The sequence below is a fragment of the Gorilla gorilla genome, chromosome 3, assembly GCF_029281585.2.
Source record: "Gorilla gorilla gorilla isolate KB3781 chromosome 3, NHGRI_mGorGor1-v2.1_pri, whole genome shotgun sequence".
Taxonomy (NCBI): Eukaryota; Metazoa; Chordata; class Mammalia; order Primates; family Hominidae; genus Gorilla; species Gorilla gorilla.
In genome coordinates this window covers 137,971,430-137,994,219 of record NC_073227.2, presented here as the reverse complement: position 1 = coordinate 137,994,219, position 22,790 = coordinate 137,971,430, and the positions used below count along the sequence as shown (strand labels likewise).

At 34.6% G+C, this 22,790-nt stretch overlaps 1 pseudogene; it reads left to right on the top strand.

The window, feature by feature from the left end:
* The first annotated feature begins 249 nt into the window (after nucleotides 1–249).
* LOC101141982 (cytosolic 5'-nucleotidase 3A-like) lies at nucleotides 250–1,405 on the top strand (annotated as a pseudogene).
* The last annotated feature ends 21,385 nt before the right edge of the window (nucleotides 1,406–22,790 follow it).

Sequence of the window (22,790 nt, the reverse complement as noted above, 5' to 3'; positions counted from 1 at the left end):
GTCAGCAATATATATTATTGCTTTATGCAGAAAAAGATGGTGTCAAAAACTTTGGTCTCAGTCCTCAACTTGTTTTCCTTACTCATGGATAAAAGGTACAGATTATGAGGTTAGAGGTTCTTTTAGTTTTAACAGCTGAGATGAACACTCAATTTAAGACAATTTTATGGTCCGTGGTGCTCTGGGATCCCGCGCTTCTGAGACTCGCAGTCTCCGAGAGTTGCCTGTTTTTTTCCTGCCTGGACGCGCATGAGGGCCCGGTCCATGGACCGCGCGGCCGTGGCGAGGGTGGGCGCGGTAGTGAGCGCCAGCGTGTGCGCCCTGGTGGCGGGGGTGGTGCTGGCTCAGTACATATTCACCTTGAAGAGGAAGATGGGGCGGAAGACCAAGATCATCGAGATGATGCCAGAATTCCAGAAAAGTTCAGTTCGAATCAAGAACCTTACAAGAGTAGAAGAAGTGATCTGTGGTCTTATCAAAGGAGGAGCTGCCAAACTTCAGATAATAACAGACTTTGATATGACATTCAGTAGATTTTCATACAAAGGGAAAAGATGCCCAACATGTCATAATAGCATTGACAACTGTCAGCTGGTTACAGATGAATGTAGAAAAAAGTTATCGCAACTAAAGAAAAAATATTACGCTATTGAAGTTGATCCTGTTCTTACTGTAGAAGAGAAGTACCCTTATATGGTGGAATGGTATACTAAATCACATGGTTTGCTTGGTCAACAAGCTTTACCAAAAGCTAAACTTAAAGAAATTGTGGCAGAATCTGACGTTATGCTCAAAGAAAGATATGAAGAATTTCTTTGATAAGCTCCAACAACATAGTATCCCCGTGTTCATATTTTCGGCTGGAATCGGCGATGTACTAGAGGAGGTTATTCGTCAAGCTGGTGTTTATCATCCAAATGTCAAAGTTGTGTCCAATTTTATGGATTTTGATGAAACTGGGGTGCGCAAAGATTTAAAGGAGTTCTAATTCATATATTTAACAAACATGATGGTGCCTTGAGGAATACAGAATATTTCAATCAACTAAAAGGCAATAGTAACATAATTCTTCTGGGAGCCTCCCAAGGAGACTTAAGAATGGCAGATGGAGTGGCCAATGTTGAGCACATTCTGAAAATTGGATATCTAAATGACAGAGTGGATGAGCTTTTAGAAAAGTACATGGACTCTTATGATATTGTTTTAGTACAAGATGAATCATTAGAAGTAGCCAACTCTATTTTACAGAAGATTCTATAAACAAGCATTCTCCAAGAAGACCTCTCTCCTGTGGGTGCAATTGAACTGTTCATCTGTTCATCTTGCTGAGAGACTTATTTATAATATATCCATACTCTTGAAGTGTTCCCTTTGTATAATTGAAGTATTTTCAGACATGGTGAATGCATCGACTGGAAGCTCCTTTTTCTCCACCTCTCTCAACACATTCCTCACCGTATCTTCTAACCCATTTAAAAAAAAAAAAAATCTTAAAGCCAAAATTAGAAAAATAACTCCCTACTTTTCCAAAGTGAATTTTGTAGTTTCATGTTATCATGCAGTTTTTGAGGAGTCTTTTACACTGGGAAAGTTTGTGGAAATTTTAAAATAAGTTTTATGAAATGGTGAAATAATATGCATGATTTTAAGTATTGCTGTTTTTGTAATTTGGGTTGTTATGCTGATGGTATCACCATCTCTTGAAATTGTGTTAGGTTTGGTTATTTTGTCTAAGGAAAAAATATTTACTGGAAAAGACTAGCACTTAGTGTTGGAAAAACCTGGTGGTGTTTACAACGTCACTAATCATTACAAAACATTCTATATTGAAGCACTGATAATAAATATGAAATGCAAAGCCTTTTTAATTCTAAAAAAAAAGACAATTTTATCTTGACACAGAATTCAAATGAAATACTTTGTCATTTAAAATAGTCATAGTAATCATTGGCTTTTTAAATGTACTTTTTTATACCCTTGAAACGTAAATGACAAAGATTAGAACCAAATTTACTTCATGACTGACAGTTCTATGGTTCAGACTTCATGACGGACAGTTCTATGGCTCAGAGTCATGCATCACCAGTCCTACTTTTATTAATCTTATTCAATTCATCAGGGACCGAAAATGGAAGGAAAAAAAAAAAAACTAGCAAATGCCTAAGAATAGCCTATCTGGTTGATTATAACTAGAAATATTTTGAGAGTTAGCATTATTTTCATTTTGGTTCTCAGTTGGCATACTTTTATTTGTACCAGTAGAATGAAATAATAGGGCTCCTGTGAAGCAGTATAGTCCCCTGACAAGAAGATGTGACATTTTGTCAAAGTAAAGGGAGAACTAAAAAGAAATGGAATGATCCCATGTAGAGTGACTAGGTTTAGCTCTTTATTTATTCTTGTTTTCTTAACATTTTTTTGGAAAGTTGGTATAGCTAAAATCTACATTTTTCAATTTTTTATTTATTTTTTTCTGACCATACTTGTAGTGAGTAGAGGTTAGTTCACTTCAACTTTAACCAACTTATTACCTTTGATATAGGAACCAAATGGTAAATCTTTTCCCTTTTTAATGTATCCCTAGTGCGATGGTGAATACTGTTAAACAATTTTATGAGTTGCAGATCACTTATTAATAACAAAAGATAATTTCAAAGTTCAAGATTAAAATGTTTTATTTTGGTGTTACACACACACACACACACTCACACAGACACCATATTTTAAGAGTTTTTCCAAGTATACATTTTTAGATGGAGCCTTGCTCTGTCGCCCAGGCTGGAGTGCAGTGGTGTGATCTTGGCTCCCTGCAACCTCTGCCTCCCATGTTCAAGCAATTCTCCTGCCCCAGCCTTCTGAGTAGCTGGGATTACAGGCACCCGCCACCATGCCGGGCTAATTTTTGCAAGTATACATATTTTTATTGTGGACTAATACTCAATCAGGAGGAATTAAGTTTAGAAAAAACAAAACAAAATTAAAAAAAAATTTATTGTATCTAGGGGAAATTTAGTCCCTGAAAAGAAAAGGGAGAATACAGCTGATTGTGGCAATTCACCTCATTTGGGGTACCAATAGATAATGAGGTTATTGTTGCCATTGTTTCTTCTCAATCTCCAGTCTCCTTTTGGTTTTCTTCCTTCCTGCTAATTCTTTCTCCTTCTCTTTTACATTTTCTTTCTCTTCGTCTTTCCTTTCCTAACCCCTTTCCCCTCTTCTTGCTTCTTTTCTTCCTTCTTCTGCCCTTTATCCTCCTCTTTCCCTGTCTCCCTCTGCTCCCAGTTGACTTTCTTTCCCTGCCACTTCCCTTTCCTTCTCCCTGCTGTTTTATCATTTCCATCATTCCTTCTTTTCCCATCCTCTCCCAATTGTTTCTTTCTTTATTTCTAAGAAGGGTAAAAGCATTCTAAGATTAGGACAATCTAATTAATGACATGTTGGCTTTGATATTTTCTGTGAATCTACAGTACATGATTCTGACAACTGGCTTTGTGCCTTATTTTTTTTCTCTCCCTTAGAAATAAACGTTGCATGATTATTGCTATAAAATATCACAGACAGAGCACTGAGAGATGGAAATTAGAAAATAAAAAGAAATAGGCATACAGGTTGTCCCAATACCCAAATCTGTTCATGGTGTTTTCTCCAATATTTTTATTATTGTGTCCTTAAATATATATTTTGGCCCAAAATCTTTGCGTTTGAAATTATTTATTTTATAAAGCTTGTCCCTTGGGTCTAGATGTGTTTTTCCCCCTTAGCTCCAGGCAACTGTTTGCTTCATTTTATGAGGCATAACAAATCTTTCTATTTCCTGCTTTTTTTCCTTGTAGATTTTTATGAGTTTATAAGTCTGATGTTTATTCTACTCTTACTGAATCTTAATAAATTTAACATTTTCTTACCAGTACACACACATATTCTCTAATCTTCCTCCATGGGCTAAAACAAATCCATTGTAAAGAACAGAAAACCTCTAAATCCCACAACACTTTTTTTTCAACAGTTGTTCTAAAATGATAGAATATGTGAAAATACGTATTAGAAACTTTAGAAGTTGCCTTATCTAAATTGTTAATACTAATATAAAAACAAAGCAATGGATTAAAAAGAGGATGGGACAAATTATTAGTGTGCAGAAATCACAAGCCTTAAACACAGATTTTGGAACTCGTCATTCAATTTTCAGTCACTTCTATTCTATTAAGTGCCAGGGTCTTGTCCTCAGCTGAATCTTAGAATGCTGATGATTGTTGTAGATTCAGTAGACTGGCCTATTCCAAATATGGTACAAGATCCTGCTGGTGTATCTTCCTTTAATATAGACACTGGGAAACTGAACGTTTCATGTTCCTGGCTTACAGCAGAGATTCTGGTATAATTTTAGTTCTAAAATTCTGATTTACCCACATACTTGGTTTTGAAGATGAATTAAGTGGGGAACACACAGTAGTTCATGAGATCCATTGGGAAGGACTTGAAATATTTCAGGAAGGCTCTAAAATAATCTCACAAGTACACACCATAACTCTTTTTCTTGATTGTTACTGTAAGCACCAGAGTCTTCTTCAGAAAACGAGTACTTACTTGGGAAAGGAAAATATGTAGAACTTTTTGGGAGAATAATATAGACACTGGCTTCAGTTAATAACAGTTCTTGGTAATTTAGGGGACCAATGAGGATCAATAGTATGAATTGGTTTGGGGGTTTAGGTGATAAATAAAGTTCTGCCTAAAATGATTTAAAAATTATTATGACATTTATATGAATCCATTAATTTTTTAATTTTCCAAGCTCATGGGTATGGTGTTATTTTTCAGAAATTGGTAGACTCATATATATATTTTTTTCTTTTGGCTTTCACATGCCTGTGACTAGGGTTATATGAGAAAGAATGTAATTCCCTGAATTAATACTCTGACAAAATTTAAACTATATTCAATAATACATCCTTTGGGAAAAGCAGAAATTAACATCACTGTCCAAAACTTGGAAGATGAAATGTTGATTTTTACTGTGTTCATATTTTACTCGTCTGTTTTCCTGGGATAGAACATGAAAAATGGCAACAATTTATTTTAGGTTTAATCAGATGATGTTTCATTGCTTGCTACTATCTCATATGTGTTCTTTGTATTGAAGTAAATCAATATAACCTCTGTCATCTGGCACGTGGCAATAATATTTAATTTTTTTATACCAATATACAGAAAGAATTAGAAAACTAAGGGCAGAAGTATAAATTCAGCATCTTTCTTTGACTCTTAGTCTTGATGCCCTATTTTGGTCTTCTGGGATATGGATTATCTCTCCATCTCATAGGATTTTACCACCGGTTTACGGCAGTGAAGACATCATGATGTCAGAATCCGGGGGTAGGAAGTAGCAGACTTAGAAAGACACATGCTAGAGCATAGGAGATAAGCCCCATAAAAATGTAAGTGTCTGTCAACTTAGTGAATGTTCTGAGTGCAGGGTTTTGCATATATTTGGAATATCCCCTAAATGTGTAAAAGTTTTTGTACCTCTCATTCATTTTTCAGTTTTAGGAAGGATATAATAAAATTAATTGCGAGAACTCAAATGACTGGATCTTTTTTTCATGTTGCTTTAATACCTTGCTTTTCAGTGGGTGGCATAAAAATGAGTTTCTTATGTTCCTACTCTTTTCATTTTTACTGAAATTTTATTTACCTTACATTTATTTGTTTAGGTAATTTCTTACCAAGTGTTGATGAAGCTAATAGATTTACCAATAGTAGACCCTAAACAAAACTTCTGAATATTATTCTATAATTTTGGCAAATGTCCATTACTTTAGAAAATTGTTGCTTCTATGATAAAAAACACATTCACTTTTAAAATCATGCTTTAAAAATCCACCACTAGCTGGCTTATTTACACAATTAATTGTATTAAAATAAAAAGATAGTTTGTCACTCTGTATAGTGTGATTCCTATATTTAAATATAATTGTTTAGTATAACAGTGCTTTTACATGTATCAGCTTTAATTTTCTTGCGGATTACAGACCTGTGAAGTTTACAGCATATATAAATATAATGTGTATTCTACAAAAGAAAAATAATGATGTTTCAAGAATTTCTGTTCAACATCCAGGTTATAAAACTTAGGTTGAGAGTCTCAAAATTAAGTATTTTATTACTTTAACAAATATTTTCATATTCTTATTAAGCAACCTCCCCTGTTTCTCACAATTTAGAAGTCCATTAAAAAAACTTGTATATATGTAGTAAGCAGAAGTGATTAAAAGTTCATGATTTATTTTTCTGAAGTTGTGTGATAGGAAGAGTTATTTTAAATAAAATTATTTTTATATTCAATATTTAGATAGGTAATAACTTTTTAGCTTGACTCTAAGTACATCATTAGGTGGAGCCAAAAATGATTTTGCTTTGCGATAGACGATTGAAAATTAAGTGACTTTTTAATGCCATATTGATGACTATCTCTAAATGATCTAATCTTAGATTTTTATTGAAATACTCAGAAACTGCATACTCAATTAGATGGACCACTGACCTATTCTGGTTTGAAACCTTCTATACATTTTTTATTCTCACAGTTAATTTTGTTACTTCCTCTAGAGCTCTTTTTGTAGATACTCAGCAGTCATGGTCTCTATGAATGAAGTAAATCTAGACGAGTTGCCAGTACTCAGATTACTCACACATATTTGTGTAAAATATATTACACTGAAAACTTACTTATGCGATAAACATTTTTCACCTATCAGGAAAACATATTAGAATAGAACCTAACACCAACACTGTGCTAGAATAGAACTTGACACTCACACTGTGCTGGAAAATGTAAATAATCATCAAGATTCATATATGCTCCTGTAATGTCTTCATAGGGCCTCTTACAAAGTAGATGTTCAATAAGTATTTACTGAAAGTTTGTAAAAGCTCTCTTTGCAAATTATGGTCCCTTCCTTAATGCTTATGATCACCACATGAATAAAGAAAACCACTGATGAATGTGATGATTTCTTGAGTCTTTCAAGCAGTTCCTTTCATGAAGTAAGCACACAGTGATTTCTTGTTGACAACAAATTGCAATAATATACACAACTTTCACTTATCTTTGTCTCAATGTCAACAGACTATTTTAGTTTGCTATGTAATCCAATTACTTTTCTAAAATAGCCACATGAGCATCTCTTAAGCCTTTACAGAATCTAAAGATAAAATGTGAAAATATACTAGCCTAAAATAGCAATCTTATATTTACAAAATGATGGCATATATTTATGCCATGCTGTCTTTTACATATATATGTACACAAACACATACAGATACATCTAGGTGTTATAGAAGTGTGTGTTAGTAAGCACATACACATTCACAGATTCATATATATAAAATATATACACACTAGTTATAAAAATATGTTAATGTTTTATTCCAAAAATTAGCAGCTCTCGTGTGAAATAATTTAATGATATAAGGATCAAAAGTATTTACACTGGCTTTCCTGTCATATGTAGCAATGCCTTAATAAGCATAAAATGTTATATATAACAAAATTTATATATCAATATTGAGTATACATAAATTACATATTAAAATTACATATAAATGGACATAAAATATTAAGGCAGAAATATATGAGTAAAAGAGGGCACTAGAAAATAATATTGGCTTAAAAAGTCTCATGCCTGTAATCCCAACACTTTAGGAGACCAAGGCAGGTGGATCAGTTGAGGTCAGGGATTCAAGACCAGCCTGGCCAACATGTCAAAACCCCGCCTCCACAAAAATACAAAATTAGCTGGGTGTGGTGGTGGGCACCTGTAGTTCCAGCTACTTGGGAGGCTGAGGCAGGAGAATCGCTTGAACCTGGGAGGCAGAGGTTGCAGTGAGCCGAAATTGTGCCAGTGCACTCCAGCCTGGGCAACAGAACAAGACTGTCTCAAAATAAATAAATCATAAAAATATGAAATATATTAGTAATGTCATATACAGAATAAATGTTACATATACAGAATAAATGTAATATTATTTGCTTTCTATAAATTGAAAAGTTTAATCATGCATAATTATTAGTATGGAGTTGCAGATAAAAATGCTTATGTTAATGCAAAACTTTGGAAATAATGAGGATTTACACCAGTAAAATTAAAATGTACCATGAAATTTCTGTTTGTTTGGTTTTAATTATTCAGAATTGGCTATGGAGAATACACAATTTTTGATAAATGTTCTTTTATAAAAGTATGTAAGTCTTCGTAAATATTGTGAGACAATAAACAGTTTGGTGAATTATTTTTTGGTTTTGGTTGCCATATCAGAAAGTTGAAAATTATATATCATATGCTAAAAGAACTCTTGCTGAGGCAGGTCTTAAGAGATTAAAACTGTTTTAATTATGGTATTCCATCACTGGAATATTTGTTCTTTCTAAAACCTTCCCACAATGAGAGAACAAATGATCCCATCAATAAACCCAGTCTGTAAAGAACTCTTCAGTTGAGTATATATTTAAATCACATACAAAATGCAAATGGACAATTATCTACACTTTCCATTGATCAATTTATACTTGAACTGTGAACAATCAAAATAAATTAGGCAAATATTCTAATAAATTAAAATATTTTACTCTGTTTACAATTGAATTTTGGTTTAGAGGAAATATTCCTGCCACCTAACACCTTTTGGCAAATTCCTCATTTTAGATAAATCTTGATGCTTAAATTTAAAACAAATAAATGGAAGGTGAAGGAGAAATTCACAACTTGATAATCTGTTTGAATTTTCTTTTGAACAATTAAAAACTACATTTTTCTCTGCACTTTTTAATTTTTTAAAAAGAAAATCCTTTCATATATGACAATATACCTGAACCTCTAGGACATTAAGAGAAATAAGCCAGTCACAGAAGGACAAATACTGCAAGATTCTACTTATTAGAGATATCTAAAGTAGTCAAACTTGTAGAAACAGAGGGTCGAATGCTGGTTGTGAGGGGCCAGTGGAGGGGAGAAATGGAGAGGTGCTGATCAATGGGTCTGAAGATTCAGTTATGCAAGATGAATAAGTTCCAGAGATCTGCTGTCCATCATTGTGTCCATAATTAACAATACTGTATTGTGTAACTAAAAAATGATTAAGAAGGTGATCTCATGTGTTTTACCACAATTAAAATAAAGTAAAATCATTTAAAAGTTTTAAAAATAAAAATAAATTTTAAAAAGGGAAAGCGGTGTGAAGTAAGCTGGTACATATAACGTTAAGAGTTTATGTAAAAGAAAATATTAATATCCTCAAATAGGATAGCTGTCTGTTGGTCAAGCTGCTTTTTATTTTTATTTTTATTTATTTATTTTATTTTTATTTTTTTGAGACAGAGTCTCGCTCCGTCGCCCAGGCTGGAGTGCAGTGGTGCATTCTCGGCTTACTGCAACCTCCACCTCCCGGGTTTAAGTGATTTTCATGTCTTAACCTCCTGAGTAGCTGGGATTATAGACTCCCACCACTGCACCTGGCTAATTTTTGTATTTTTAGTAATGACAGGGTTTTACCATGTTGGCCAGGCTGGTCTCAAACTCCTAACCTCAACTGATTCGCCTACCTTGGCCTCCCAAAACCCTGGGATTACAGGCGTGAGCCACCAGGCTAGGCACAGCTGCTGTTTAAAACAAAATCTACATATGATCACTTTATCAAGAATAATTCATTTACATTAAGATGAACAAACTATTTTTTATGTTCCTTGTCTTTTGCAGCAACTTGGATGGAACTGGAGGTCATTATTCTAAGTGAAGTAACTCAGGAATCGAAATCCAAATATTGTATGTTCTCACTTAAAAATGGGAGGCAAGCTATGATGATTCAAAGTCATAAAAGTGATATAGAGGTAAGATATTATGATTCAAAGTCATAAAAATGATATAATGGATTTTGGGGACTGGAGGGGGAAGGGTGGGAGAGGGGTGAGGGGATTAAAGACTACATATTGAATACAGTATACACTGCTTCGGTGGCAGGTGCACCAAAATCTAAGAAATCACCATTAAAGAACTTATCCATGTAAGCAAAAACCACCTGTACCCCTAAAACTATCGAAATAAAAATAAATACTAAACATATATTTAAAATATTTCTTGTAATTTTAGATCATAAAATAAAAATATGTCCTAAGAAATGATTCTTTGAAAATGTCTGCATTCTATTTGCCCCTGCAAACTTATCTTAGTGAACAATTTCTTCCTCCTTTTCAAAGTGCATCTTCCCTCCTTGTATACATAAACCCTTCTACCAGTGTGCCTGTTAATTTCTAATCACCATATATCATCAAAATATTTTTAAGTAACAGGAAAAAAAACAAAGAAATAACTATATTACTTTAAATTAGTTTCTTTAGCTACACTCATATTCAAAATTTTTCAATTCTTTTAGACCAACTGTATTTTACCTACAAGGAAAGCTTTATTTGCCTTTATATAAATACATTCTTTTTTTTTTACACAGAGTCTATTTCCCATTGTGATGCCTCTTCTTTAAGACTCAACTCACAAGTCAACTTTTCTGAAAAACTTTTCTGAACTGCTGTAAGTAGATTCAAGTGGTTTTGCTTTAATATGTCTTGTTTTATTTTGCTCTTCTTCAAATAATACTTTTGTATGAGACTCCTGTCTGAACTTTAAAATGTACTGGCAGTGGGTTTTTAAAATCTTTGTGTCCACGGCATTTAGCAAGAAAGCTATTATATTGTAATCAATATAAAAGTTTATTTTCAAAAATCCTTGTTGGTAAGAAACTATAACAAAGAAGGAAAAGAAAATAGTGATGTGAGCTATAGTATTTTATTATGCAGATGCATAACAGATAACACTGAAAAACCATTTATCTGTAAATATTTTTTCTTTGCTGTCTCTGAAGGTATTCATTATGAGGCATAAGGTTTACAACATACAGAATTTTTTCTCATGAAGCCTATACTAGTTATAGTAACGATTTCCATCGATGCCCTATTTCCCTCTTATTTTCAGTCCTTATTGAATACCATCCCTAGGTTATTTTACTTACAATGCCAATTTTATATGTTATTTCCCTGCTTTAAAACGTTAAATGTCTCATTTTCTGAGAGACGAAGTGTAAATTTTTATTTAAATCTTTTCAATCTTGAGCAACCTGTATTTCCTCCAGTCTTCATCAATTGCCTGTAGCAATCCTATATGCAAATTAAGGTCCTTGCTTTCCCTGACCATTTTCTACACGCTGCCATCCCTGAGGCTTAGCTTGTGCCATTTTTCCTACAGGAAACTATTCTTGATCACCAATAACCTACATAAGCCCTTTGATTTTCTACAGCACTTCTTGTTTGCACACTACTTCATCACTCATCATATAATTGTGGAAGCAGTTTTCTTTCTAATTCCATGACTTATTTCTTGACTGTATTTCAAATAGATGGGAGAGAGAGATGCTTTTTATGCCCACCGACTTACTATATATTTTGTATAGTCAGTGTCAGTAAATATAAACGTTTTCCATAAGGATCTCCTTTACTTCCTCTTTATACTTTTATTCCAAAACTCTTCTTTCCATATGGAAGTTTGAGTGTGCACCATTAGATTTCGTCTAAAGTCAGGTTGAATTAGATCTCAACCATGGATTTAATTAGAACCTCTGCCACTTTCACTGTTTTGAAAAAAATGCGTGCAAGGCCTTTTGGGAGGAATTTGAAAAAAAGTTTAACATTGAGTGTGATTTAGAGAAGGTTCAAAATACAAGTGAATCATATGAAGGTGTTTTTAAAGCATATCCTATAGTTAGTGGGATCAGCAAGTGAAGAATCTGTAGGGCAAGCTGGCAGGCTGGAGAAGCAGGTAGGAGTTGACGTGTAGTCTTGAGTCTGAAGGCTAAAAATTGAGGCAGAATTTCTATTTTGCAGTCGGGAGGCAGAATTATTCTTCTTTGAGAACTTTTCATTTTTTCCCTAATGGCTTTCAAGTGATTGGATGAGGCCCATTCACATTATAGAAGCTAATCTGCTTTTCTTAAATTCAACTGATTCTAAATATTAATGACATCTAAAAAATGCACTAACATTTAGACTAGCATTTGACCAAACAACTAGTGATCGTAGACTACTCCAATTCACACATAAAATTAACCATCACCAGTAGGAAATCAAGAAAAATTCTACAGAGAAGTTGACAACCTAGAAAGTCCTTAAAAGGATGATTGAAATACGGGAGTAGGAGAATATGGGCAGGCATTTTATTCAAAATAAACAGCAGGAACAAAAATATGGCAAACACCAAAATACCCAGTCACACAATGAAATTCCTTTGTGCTAATGCTTACAAAGCAATAGTACTCCTTTTCAAGACAAGCTGCCCAGGTAACTGGAAAAAGACAAGGCAAAATAATATACATAATAAAATCATACATACATATACATAATAAAATCATAAAACCTTGAAAGTTCAAAATACATTGATAATCATTTATTTAAAAATTTCACTTAATGCTGAATTTCTAAATTATCCACCTGTCATTTGGATATCTAGTTTCTTTTTTTTTTTTTTTTGAGACAGAGTCTCCCTCTGTTACCCAGGCTGGAGTGCAGTGGCGCGATCTCAGCTCACTGCAAGCTCCGCCTTCTGGGTTCATGTCATTCTCCTGCCTCAGCCTCCCGAGTAGCTGGGACTCCAGGCGCCAGCCACCACGCCCGGCTAAATTTTTTGTGTTTTTTTAGTAGAGACGGGGTTTCACCGTGTTAGCCAGGATGGTCTCGATCTCCTGATGTCATGATCCGCCCGCCTCAGCCTCCAAAAGTGCTGGGATTACAGGTGTGAGCCACAGAGCCCGGCCTGTATATCTAGTTTCTTCTTATTTCCAGTTTAGACATATAGCTCTCTTGTGGGGCAAATAATTTGAGATTTGTATATGCTTTCCAGAACGTTCTCCACTTCTCAGGATGGCAATGTTGTGGTAATTGGAGCAGGACTCTGTGGTGAACATTTCTTGACTACAATCCAGGTTCTATCACTTATTAGTAGTGTGAGCATTTGTTCATTAGATACCCTATGTCTCCAGCAATGGCGTGTGTGACATGGGGATAATAATTCCTACCTGCTGGGAATGTGTTAGAAATATCTTATACAGTTCAGGCGAAGCCCTATCATCTTGCCTATATAATAATCTAGGTCAGCTATTATAAAAATATAACAAGGAACATTAATATGAACAATATAGCAATTATCCAAAAATAATAGTATAACAATAATACATTCACACAAAATGATGTTCACCCAGTGGGATTGGAAGATTAGATAGAGCTAATTTTGCTACCACAAGAAAAATCTTTTGCTAATTATTTCCTTAAGTATTTCCTTATTGTCTGTAAAGAATTTTAATTCACTCAATTATTATTCACAAAGTAGTGTGTAAATTTTTATAATTCTGGTCACTAATTCAGGACACCCTACATTTGCTAATATCCTTCTTGGAATGTGTTGCCTAGAAATTAAAGTTTTCCAGATACGCTGATCAGAGCACAGCATTCAGAAGAACTCTATTTTCCTGAGAAAATACTTTTTTTCTACTCATGTGTCCTAAATTTGCTTTAGGTATTTTTTACAGTAAATTGATGGTTCCATTGAATTTATAATCAACTTAAACTCACAGCTCTTTTTCAAATTATCAGTAGTTGCTGTGTGCTTAATGTATTCAAACCCAAACAGGAACTTTTTCTTCATCCATATGCAGTTCTACCATACTTATTACCTATTAGAGACCTTGGTTGTTGAATGTCCGTGTCCCTACCGATTTTGATTCTATTAACTTGTTAAACTTTACTCCACTTGGTGGCAGTCACAGTTTGATAAATAAAAAACTTCTACATCTTTAGGCATTTTAAACCTTTCCATGAGTAGAGGGCCAAGTTTAAGTCCTTAAGAACACCATTACAGACATCCTCTCTAGACAGACACTGATATATTTACACCAATTCTGGGTCATGTTGTTAGAGTAGGTATGAATTTATCTAAATCTACTGCAATGTACTTCTCAGCTATCTTTCTTGAACAGCAGAATATCCCGAAATGTTTTTTCAAGGTCTCTGACAAATAAGATTTCTAACTTAGAGAACCCCAAAGAAAGAAACTGTGTTAGTTTTACATGATTAGTTCTGAGTGAATTTGTATGCATTACCCATTGATATCCACTACCTTCAATGTTTTCACAATCATGTGGTTAAATATGGAATAGGCTTATAGAGTAGAAGGCAATATCTATAACAATTTAGGGAGTTGAACATTAATGGCTAATCATAAGAGGTTGCTAGATACTCAAGAAAACAATTGCTTTTTCTTTTATTCTGAGTGACAACTAGCAACTAGCTTCATTTAAATTATGGACTTTGAATGGAAGTAATGTCTGCTCTTGAAGGACCAAGATTTTTGTCTGTTTGTTTGTTTGAGACAGGGGTCTTGCTGTGTTGCCCAGACTGGTCTTGAACTCTGGGGCTCAATGGATTCTCCTGCCTCAGCTTCCCAAATAGCTGGGATTACATGTGCACACCATAATGCTTGGCCAGAACCAATACTTTTAAGAAACAGATGTATCTCCTCCAAGTTCCCTCATACTCTATCTATTCTTAATGCAGAGAATTGCAATGTTTTAGGGAACAGCAGAGATTGAAGCTGTATGAACACTGTTATCTGAATCAGGATTAGCTAAAAGCAGCTGGTTCTTCAGGAATACCTACTTTAAATTACTATGGGAAGGAGAATTAAACTTATTCTGTTTTCGTCTTCGTATATTTTTGGGTTTATTTAATTTAGCAGTTAAGCCAACCAAATTAACCCAGTTTGTATTCCTTCTGTAATTTACATACAAAAAAGACTTTTAGCTTGTACTTAAAGAGCTTTAATAATGAAAAAAAATTAAATAACTCACTTAACTAATGCAGAACTCTTTAAGAAAATTCATCTTTGTTTAGCTGGAATGTTTCTCTGAAGAGACTTTATTAAATCCTGTCCTTCCACAGAATCACTCTTTAAATCTTTGCATAATAAATAAGATTATTGTTTGCTTTCCGAATAATGTATGGGTGCCTCACCTTATAACTGCAAAATTAAGGCATCTCTATCTTCTAGGGGAAGCAATCCAGGAACTGTTTTTACATTACAATTATCAAGATTCAGATATGGCAATTGTGATTTTGTATCTCAAGGAAGTGACAATCCACTCAAAATAATCTGCAGCATACTCACCGGAATACCATGAAGCAGAAAAGGGCATGTGCTAGCCATCTTTGGGCATTGTTTTGGGCAACTGTGAGGGAATAGCCAAAGTCTGGATATCACAGTGGTAAACACCATCTGGATCCCTTCCACCCATCTGTCGCAGACACACCTGATAAACCACTCTATTTTTTTTTAATTCAAAGTGATACAAACCATTATTCATTATCTTTCTACTAAGAACATCTAAGAAGCTCTATCACTGTTAATCAAGAGAATCCCAAACCAAACTACCTTGCTAGGGGAAAAGTCTCTGAGGAAGGATGTGCTTCTTATTTGGTTGCCTAGCCTTTTAGCTGAATGACCAACTCATTAAACATGCCTCCCTTTCCTCATTAAGGGAAGATCCAAACACTATTATGTTTTCTTATAAATTGCACTAAACTTTGTTGTACTTTCTTTTCTTTTCTATATTACTCCTAATGTTACTCACATTTTCCCCTGACTTTCTGGCCCAAGATTACTGGCCATTTTTTCCTTCATACTTGAGAGGTTCAGGAGGCATCAAGATCACCTTCACTCCTGAAACCAATTGCAAGTTTGGGGGATCCCCAAGACCATTTGCAAGTCTGATAAATCATCAGAAAGATTTGCAGAACTCACTGAAAGCTGCTTTACTTGTGGTTATGGTTTATTACAGGAAAATACTCAGATTAAAATTAGCAGAGAAATAAATTCACAGGGAAGAGTTTCAAACATGAGTTGTTTTCTGCCAGTGGAGTTGTAAAAAGTGGTAACTTCTCCCAACAATAATGTGTGACAGAGTTTTAAGGGGTCGTGGTCAGGTAGATGTAATTGCCCAGGTGGCTGGCCTTAGTATCCAATACCTTTAGGGGTTGACCTGACCAAAGGTATAGCTTTGGTGGCCTAAAGACCCCATAATAAATCATAATGTTAGCCTAGACTATCTGGTGGGTCCAAAGTCCCCATCATATATCCTATTGTTATAGTAGTCCAAGGCTCCCAGTAAACAAAGACTCCAAGGGAAGACGTTTTAAGAATCACCTCCTAGAAGAGACAACCTCCCAGAAGCAAAGGCCAAAAGCCAGAACTCTCTTTGGGTAAGGTTAATCCATTACTCCCTCCACAATAATTTATATGGAACTTCTTCTGATATGATTTAATAACAGCACATAAGAAAATATTATAGAAGTACATTTAATCATTTAGTTATTAATTCAACAGGTAACTATTCAGCACTTTCTATGTACCCTTTCTATTTTCCCTATAAGCTCTCTGTTCTATACCCTTCATGTCCTTTTGACCTCAGCTTTCCTCACGTTTTCTTTTTCTTGTCTTGTTGTCTTGGGTATAAAGTTTTCCATTGCCTTAAGTGAGAATACATCACCCATGATCATATTAGAAGGAAGTCTATCCCAGCTGTCAATGCCTAGCTCATGGAATTCTATTGGTATTAATTTGCCTGGCACATGACTGACACTGTTTCCAATCACCTATGCAGTGTAGCCTAATGCTTCCCTTCTTATCTGCTATTACTTCCCACCTCTTTCCTCCTCACCCAATCCAATTTCCACCACATTCACTTCCCAATACTCTTGAAACATTTTACAGATGCTGCTGCCTAAGGGATTTTTGCAGGAGCTATTCTCTCTTTTTGAAGTTTTATTTCACATATATCTGTTCTCCACCTTTTCTCAACTCTTTCATGCCTTTACTGGAAAGCCATCTTCTCCAGGAGGCCTATATAATGCTCTATCTGGAATTGAAAAACTCTTCTTTCAATCTTCCTATCTCTTTTCCCTGCCTTATTATTATTATTATTTATTACTATTTTTGAGACGGAGCCTCACTCTGTCGTCTAGGCTGGAGTGCAGTGGCAACATCTCGGCTCACTGCAAGCTCCGCCTCCTGGGTTCACGCCATTCTCCTGCCTCAGCTTCCCGAGTAGCTGGGACTACAGGTGCCCGCCACCACGCCCGGCTAATTTTTTGTATTTTTGGTAGAGACGGGGTCTCACGGTGTTAGCCAGGATGGTCTCGATCTCCTGACCTCGTGATCCGCCTGCCTCGGCCTCCCAAAGTGCTGGGATTACAGGCGTGAGCCACTGCGCCTAGCCTATTATTTTTTTTACTTAACATAAAATTCACCATGTAACATCCCATATAATTTAGTAATTATAATGTTTGTTAACTCCCTCTCCTTTCTAGTAGTAGATATCAAATGTCAGGATATATTGTATATTTTGTTCATCATTTGAACCTGAAAAGTTAAAATAAAACTTGATTAGACAGTAGGTGCTCAATAGGTATTTGTTCAATAAGCATATAAATAAATGGATAAAACTTAATGTATTTTCACATAAAATGTGCCGCTCTTAAACAATATCTTTCTTCTTTTTATTCAATTGGATACTTTAAATGTGTGTCATAAAGTACATGTCTTTTCGTTCATCCCATTTAGCCACGTTTTCGAACGTTTTAGTTTTCTGAACTGTACTTGAGGCAGAGCAATCTAACCCAGGCTTTGAAGTCAGCAAGATGTAGATTTGTATTTTAGTTTTTCCACTACCAGCTGAATGACCCAGTGCAGGTTAATAATTTCCTCTAAGACTCAATTTTATTAACTTTAAGTATATATACTATCTACTTCACAGACGTTGTGAAAGTGCCACACAATATTTTCATAATAAACTTGCTCTTCTTATTTTCTCTCCACTAGTATATTTTTAGACACCGATTCCATTATTTAACTGCTTCCTCAATACCTCAGCTACATTTTTTCAGCAAACTTAAATCTTGCTTTTAATCTCTCTCTCCAGATGATTACTATAGTTTCTCAACTTGACAATGTTGAAAATATTGAATAGAAAATATTAACGTTTTCCTCATAAGTCCATTTGGTTTTTAGTTGCCAGCTCTTCTTTTTCAAATATTAATCTTATATGTCCCATCAGGATTCTTTTCCCCTTTCAGAAAAAACAAAAAAAAACAAATTTTCCAATTTTTATTGTTTTGATGTATTTTCATTTCCTCGTAATTACTCAAAGATTTATCATCATATTCAAACAATCCCATCTACAATTACTTATAGTCTCCTCAAATGACATTTTTCCCAGCCAGGAGACTTGACCTCATATAGAGCAGTGAGAAGCATTTTAATCATCATTTTTCTAGTCTTAGTTTTCCATTTACCCTTGCAAATTTTCCCTTTTTCCATTTATGGAAAACACAGAAACAATATGGTGTCATGTATTTTTGCAATGTTACCCATTAACTTCACACCATCAACTCCAGGCAGTGAATCTATCCATTTATTGTTAACTTTGTTCTCGTGTATTTAACAAAAACAAACTTTAAATTTTGAAAAATTGTTACAAGCCTCAGCTAATACTATTCTTACAATTCTGTGATACTCACTACCTTTCATATTGGTTTTTGTTTTATTTACATCTTATTACATGTTCTTGTTTTCATATCAATGTAAATATTCTTCCAGAATTTAATTTGCAGGAAGATCAGTGGCAAATGTAATAAATTTTTAAGATAAATCTTATTTTTCTTCCTCATAATAACTACGTAGCCAGAAATACTTTCTCTGAGAGCATTTGATTGCTTGAATAATTGTCCACTCTGAGATATGAATTGGCACATTCTTTCTACCCGAATTTTTAGAAGTCTGTCTTCCCAAAGTCGAGAATAAATTAATCATTATGCCCAGTCTTCAATTTCATGGCTATCAAAATTCTATGATGACAAAATTCCTTTCTCTCTCAGTTGCCATTTCTTCCTCACCAAGTTGTTCCTTCTTGTTCATCACTGTGAAGTCATTAGAAATGAATCAGTAAAGAATTCTTCATTTTTATCACAAAAGCCCTTTTCTCATTGTTTCCCCATTAAAATGCATTGCTCATAATACTTTATTTCCAAACCAAAATAGTAGGTTATATGTAGTTATTCTTAAGTATTCAGTTATTTTCAAGCATTTTAAAATGATAAAAGTGTACCAGGGACTCCCATAACTAATTTTAGATGTCTCTGGTGATAATATTTGAAATTGGACATATTTCCAAAGCTTGGAAAAATAAAACTTTCAACAAAATGGGAATTTTCAACAAATATCTGGAGAGATGGGCTATCATAATAACTATAATAGCTTGCCTCTGAATCTGTATTAGGAAATTATTATGGATACATTCTTGATAGCCGAATTTTTAAATATATATTTCTTCAATAGTAACACTGTTTCTCTCTTTGAATCTTTCTTAAACCTTGAATTGACTATGGCAGAGAACGTTGTAACGGATGACGTAGTAAGATTGTGCTCACTTTCAATCAAAACACTCTTCCTCAGATTTCACTCTCTGGGTCCACAATTTTATATTCTTCTACACTTGATTTTCAATGGGCTTTATTTATTTCAAAGCACTTTTTCTATCAATGATTATATTCGTGATGTTCTAAAATAAACCTGTGATAATTATGTTTAATTTTATTTTTACTGAGATGTATTTGTGATCAAAACATTTGGAATTCACTCGTTTAGTTGTTGCTATATTGGTGCGATTTCTCTGGGGAGTGTACAGAGAAAGTGTTCCTAGTCAAAATTAATCACTCAGCCCTCTATCTACCTCTTGCCTTTATGTCACAATCATATTGGTTTTGCTGAGCTGCCTTGTAAAGTTAATTAAGCGCATGCATACCTTGTACTACATTGAAGTTTCAGCAAAATTTAAACCAATGGAACACTCCCTTCTTGAAAATTTCTCTTCCTTAGCTTTTTTGTCATCACAGTCTCTTGATTTTCATTTTACTTTCATATGCCCTCTCTTCTTTATACACGTATCCCTTATGTTTTGTTTTCCTGTGATTTGCCTGTGTTCTGCTGCCCTCGTCATTATATGTACTCTTTCTTGGTGGTTTCATAAGCACTACAAGAGTTTCAAACACCTTGTAAATGCCACTGACCCTCAAATCATCTTTTTAATAAAATTTTCCCTTCCTCCTTTTCTCCCTGACTCTGTGAGTTAAACCACCGATTACCCAAGCCTTACAAGTGAGAGCCACAGCTAACCTTCTTGCTCTCAATGAATTCTATGTTCAATCTGCCATAAATTGTTATAGATTCTACACTCTGAATACCTCTTGCATTCATTGTCTTATCTAATTTCCAACTGACATCGTATTAATTCAAAATTCATCCATTTTTACCTGGATCACTGATATAACCTTCTAATGGATTTCATCCTTATTCTGTTGTGTGAAGCAGATTTATGCTTTCCAATTTCAGCTGGGCCCTCAAAATTATTTGGCAATTCTTTTACTTGTCAGTCAAATGAATCTTGATTTTATAGCCCTGACCTATGTACTAGTATGAACATTGCTCTCTTTTTCACCCTGTCAAGTCATGATTTTTGGGAGTCTGACAATGGCACTTTGCAAGTAACCATGTGGGAATTTATAAGCTTCTTTCTCCGTGCCAAATTGTCCCTGATTCTGCTGTCTTGCTCCTGCTACCATTTGCCCATGGCTGTGAGCAGCTTGTAAGAAGTCTCACCATTGTTCCATCCTAAAATGCTGACATCCCTAGTAAGTAAGTTGTTTTTAGATAATCTGAGAAATTCTCATCTTTGGGATATTGGAATGATTCTGATCTCGCTAGAGGCAGGGAGAAGGCCTTCTCCCAGTCTAATGCTATACTTCATTGTGCCAGCTCCAAAGCACAATATCCAACATCCCTCTAACAGAACCTTGAAAGTTTCTGACCCTCACTCCTTAACCAGAGGTGCGCTCATTCAATCATACTGCCACAAATGAAGTGGACTTCTATGAACTCTTTATTAGAGTTCATTCTTTATTAGATTACTCTTTATTATTTTTTCCAATATTTTACCCTTCTAATTCTATTGCTTTAGAGAAAATCTCTAACAGATATAAAATAAAACGTGGCTTTCATTTTAATGGAATCAGTAGATAGTGGGGAATGTAGAGAGAGATGGAAGGAAGAAGCATACTGTTAACTTTTGAACAGAAGTAGGGAGCAAAAATATTATTTGTCACCATTGTCTGAATTCATCTTCTTTGTGGGCTTTCCTTGGCTTGCACTATGAATGTGAAGTGTTCTATTCTAAGCCTACTTGTGCTTCTTTGATGTCTATTCATCTTTTTTTTTTCATAACTCTAAGTTGTTGCTATTGCTTCCAACTTCACAGAGAAAAACTAGTTTCTCATTTATGTATTCGTTCAACAAGCATCCATTTAGAGCTAGAAATACCTTTTTCTTCAAGAAGTTTACAGTGTAATAGAGGAAACAAAACAAATATTAAGTGATTATGTCGCTGTGGTCAAAATCCACATAGAACACAGGGGCTCAGTGAAGGGAGAGTGAAATTCTGTCAGAGATGGAAATCAAGGCTTCATAAAGAAATTGAAATTTCAGAAGTCTGCATTTATTCCTCCCACCAATATAAGATTGTTTTGAGAATTAAAGGTTGCAAAACATATGATGCCAGTTAGTAACATTTAAACCTTAAATGGTTTCATAAGTGTGTGTGTGTGTGTGTGTGTGAGAGACAGAGAGAGAGAAAGAGAGAGGGAGAGATAATAAGAGACCATTTTTGACTTCCTGTTTAAAGGAAGAAATACGTTCTGTTATTATTTTTACCTCGTTGTGGATGAATCCGATAAATGATGTAAATATATACTTTGAAATCTTACTAGTCTTTCCATTAGGGAATACTTTCAAGCTTTCTGTGTTTTCACTTTATTATTATTATTTAAAATTTCATAGAGTATATACTCATGAAAAAACTTTGAGAAGGATGAACAAGTTTTTTGTCAGCCTTTAAGGTTGTTTATAGTAGAGGAGAAAAGGACGAAATAATAGCTGGATGTGAAATAAATGAGTCCAAGTTTTATAAAATTGTAACATCATTATAAAAGCTTCTTTTAAATTCTATCTTAATAGAAAAGTGAATGGTAGTCCTCTTTCTCTGCTTTGGGGAAAATTGTAGCTCAGGTATATGTGTAAGGCCTTACAACTCATTTTAATGGCGTGGTCAGGGCTGAGGGTTCTGTCTAATGTTTCTCATTTACACTAGCAAGTACATGATTGGTAGCAGCTTAAAGAAGTATCACTTCAGACCTTTATAAGCAATAGAAAATAAAGTATTACCCTCAAAGGCCATCAACGTCTCTTACTGAAGTCATTAACCTTTAAAAGGAGAGACAATTTTAGATGTTTGTTTATTGTTTTTGGAATGTTGTACCAAACCTGCCTTGAGATCGCACTGCTGTAATGTTCTAATACATAGCATCTATTATCTTTTTGGGTAAAGGTGTATTAGTCTCAGTTTGGTTAGGAAACCAGAACTGCTCTAAGAATTGAGAAAAGAAAGTAATTAATGTAGAAGCTGAGGATATGGGAATGTGAGAAGGAGGTGGGGTGTGGGGTAATTAGTGAGTAGAGGGATGGTAATGTAGGTTCAGAGGGTCAAGAACCAGTCACTGCTGACATTAGCCTGAAGCACTGAACAAGAGGACTCCA